The sequence below is a fragment of the Rhynchophorus ferrugineus genome, unplaced genomic scaffold (assembly GCF_030347505.1).
Source record: "Rhynchophorus ferrugineus isolate W39M unplaced genomic scaffold, kcgeb_rfMv2 rfM2, whole genome shotgun sequence".
In the NCBI taxonomy this organism is placed as follows: domain Eukaryota; kingdom Metazoa; phylum Arthropoda; class Insecta; order Coleoptera; family Curculionidae; genus Rhynchophorus; species Rhynchophorus ferrugineus.
This window is the reverse complement of record NW_027472581.1, coordinates 18,204,485-18,208,231: the sequence shown is the minus strand read 5'-3', so window position 1 is coordinate 18,208,231 and position 3,747 is coordinate 18,204,485. Positions and strand designations below refer to the sequence as shown.

The following is a 3,747-nucleotide window of genomic DNA, read 5'->3' as shown; positions in this document are numbered from 1 at the left end:
GTCTACGAAAATATGGTTATCGTTTCACTATTTCACTAGATATTTATATATTTGTAATATATTAAAACAAATAGAAGTAAACAACGTAACCAATTTCTAAATCAACACAGAAAAAAAAACATATATTGTATACAGACATGTGAAAACAACAGTTATTATTATTAGAATATAAACGAGAAAAATATTATTATGTTAAGGCCTTTTTTTTGGGGATACCCATACCCAACGGAAAAACGCTGGGGAAATAACACGAACACAAACATATTATTCTTCACTCGCCACTCATAAAACATCACCCCCACTGGATGTATTACACAATTAAAATGATTTGTGCCAACAAAAAGTATGCATTCATTCAGACTATACGTCAGCGCCAACGAGAATTGGAAATGACGCGACCGGCAAAATAAAAAAAAACAGCGAGCAAAAAAGAGACCACCGCTAATAAATATGTGACGATACGATCCATTCGAAATGATTGAAAATCCGATCGCTTTTTGAAAACACGAGCGAGACGCCGGCATGATTTTTAACGATCGCTATTGGTTATAATTAGAGTTAGATTTGAAGTGTTTAATTTTTAAACAAGAGCATAGGGAAATAGAGATTTTACTTCATAGGAAATTTTGGTGAAATGTTTCGCGACGTCCAACATGTGGATGTTATCTATAACTATAGTACTTGTTTTATTCGCTATGCTAAGATCCGCGACGGGATGTGATTGGTTCATTTCGTTGTACGGTTTGTTTATTTTGTAGGCAATTTTCAATGTGCCCTATATAGAGAATAGTGTGGTTAGATTTTTATAACGTATATATTATTAAATAATTTTTATATAAAGTTATTATTATTTTATTTGGATATAAAAGTTGGTAGTTGAAATGCATTCTCGTTCTAGGAATTGTTGTGTGGCCGGATGCACAGATAGTGAGGAAATGCATCATCGTTTTCAGTTAAAAAAGTATCCGGCGATCTTTAAGAAATGAGTAGAAAACATTACAAATCCTAAACTGGTTGGGTTAAACATGAAACAGATTTATGATAGTTACCATGTCAAATATTTGTGTGATACATTGAAACTTTCCTTTAAGTATTTATGAACAATTTAGTGATGGCGAAAATAATACGAGACCAGAATATGTACAAATGGAAGTGGATCAAAATCAAAATGATATAGAAGGTAAATTGAAGGAGTCAGTCACATTTCTATTCATAATTATTACCATTAATTTCTAAACTGTCTTACTTTATTTGTAGTGCCTATTTCCACCATTCCTGGCCCACTACCAAGGTGTTCAAAGTTATCATCGACATCTGAACAAACTCCAGAAGCTAATGGTAAAGTTTGTATTCATTCAGACTGTATCCCACTTTCTGCTCATTCTTACCGTTAATTACTTGACTCTATAACTTCAGTCCAGATGTTCCTTTAAGAGCAAACAACCTTTTAAGTTGTACCGTAGTGTACATCTCAGGTTATTTGGTAAAACCTTTGAAAAAAGAAATTAAGTGTGACATACAATTATAAATAAATCAGTAAATCCACAAATTGAGACTGATTATATAGAGGCAAGATAATATCTTGTGCCCCAGACTCCAACAAAATTGTTTTATTATACTGTCAGTAGGTCTTTAAGCTATATTTTTTATATATTCAGCGATTTTGCCACATTGATAATATAACATTTTTGTTTAATGTTTTAAAATAAAAAGTAAATTTAAAACCTTTCAATTGTACATTCCATAATGATCTTTTGGATAAAATATTAAAAGTACTAACAAGATGTGCTATATATTTTTGAGGTAAACAGGTGAACAGAATATTAAGATGGAAAAACTGAAAGTGTGCTTTCAGTATAAGAAAACAAAAAGACAGAACTTTGATAGATCCTATTAAATTGATGGCATAAAACAAATATGAAAAAGAAAAAATACGGAAGAGATATGTTTGATTTGCAATGCACCAGTTTTTTGCTTACGGTTTTATATATATGTATATAATATTTATATTTTATAGCTATATTTATTTTTATATTATATTTATATTTTGTAGATAAATTTACATTATATATTTATATTTATTGTTATAGATTATATTTATATTTAATTATATTTATATTTAATGGAATTTTATTTAATAAATTTATTTCAGAAAAAAATTGTTTTTTTATTTAATTTTCATTCATCAAACTAAGATTGTGGCTTATATAACAATCATCCTTTATTTTTAACCTCATTTACTCATGCTTTAACACTAGTATCGTCACTTTTATGTTTTGTACCTGTGGAGTTCATTTGATTTGCTTGCTGAATAATATAAAAATCTTTATTAGTCAATAGATCTAGTCATTTCAAATTGCTACTACTTGAATTAGCTTGTGTTTCATACAACATAGCATCCATTAGAATTTTAGCAGCCCTTTTGGATGCAAACATATTTTTATCTGATTTTAATAGCTCTCACCTCTCACCCCTTCATGCGCTCTTATGCATTCTTGTTTACAATAAAATTTTGAAGTAGTAAAATTTTTCACCAAAATAGGAACCTTCAACCTTTTTTAATATTCAAACGATAAAAAACTTCAATGTTTGTTTTTAAGTTTTAATGCTATGTATTATCTATATGATCAATGAGCTGCGATTTTGATGAGATATAGTGACATAAAAGACACCAAGTCATATCTCTACTTTTACTTTCGCAGAGTCACCTATGGCTAAAATATAATGAATTTCATGTAAAATTGAATCCTATTCGTAAAGTTAAAATTACATTTGAATGGATACACTGGATGTTCAGATTAAAAATGTTATAACTGCTTTTTTGACAATATTGACATATCGATTATTTTATCCATTACTGCCTATTTATAATCAAAATATGAACAATGCAGGAACAAATAAACTATAAATAAAAAAAATTTTAATCTTACAAAATAAAGTTCCTACCGGTGCTAGGATCTTATCCACAATAGTTGTAGTACGTTAGATTCTACTTCTCGTTTACTCATTGCATTGTCGCAGAATTAGGCGGAAACTACCGAAGTTTAGCGAATACCGGTTGGGATTCTGCAGAAATAGCCACTACTTATTTCCAAGATCTATTTATTGTATTGTTTGGTAATTATAATTATTGATCTGCGTCAGTAGAAGTTTGCTGTGATATTGTACGTTTAAAAAACATTAATTTATTTTTAGTATAACTATGGATTGAAATTTTTATTGTACATTTTTATTGAGTGGTTCGACTAGATATACTTGTTTTGATTTTATAAATATTTAGGTGGAAATAAATGAACCAAAACAGCAGACTTGTTGGACTGTTAATCCGATTCCATATAGTTACTTACTATTAAGTTACAAGAATGATTGAATGAAAGATCTAAGAAAATGGGAACTCAGGAAATCTATGTTAGCTATGGTAATCATCAAAATTTCAAGCATAGTTAGTTAATGGAAGTAAGAAATAAAATACATTAGGAAACATGTTATTTAATTATTGGAGAATGAATATACGATGTAGTTTTAGTCAGCTGGAAAGTAATAATTGCACACATTCACTATTTTTGGCTTATTTTAGTAATAATGATTTATACTATATATCAAATAACATGTAATACCTAAACCATTTCAAAAACCTAATCCTTTTTTGTGAAAGAGTGAAAGTGATATTTATCATAGAACTTTTGGATATCAATAATTATCTGAGCTCTACATCAATAATTAACTAATCTTAATTTTGGCATACTT

The 3,747-nt window shown here is 28.8% G+C and overlaps 1 long non-coding RNA gene across 2 annotated transcripts; it reads left to right on the top strand.

Annotated features, from left to right (window-relative positions):
• The first annotated feature begins 524 nt into the window (after positions 1 to 524).
• Positions 525 to 2,139, top strand: LOC143190023 (uncharacterized). 2 transcript variants are annotated; one of them, XR_013004147.1, is made up of 3 exons: positions 525 to 794; positions 899 to 1,180; positions 1,258 to 2,139. It is a non-coding gene; the product is annotated as an uncharacterized LOC143190023 (long non-coding RNA). The 2 variants fall into 2 exon arrangements; XR_013004148.1 differs by having other exon boundaries at positions 525 to 1,180.
• Positions 2,140 to 3,747: the final 1,608 nt, after the last annotated feature.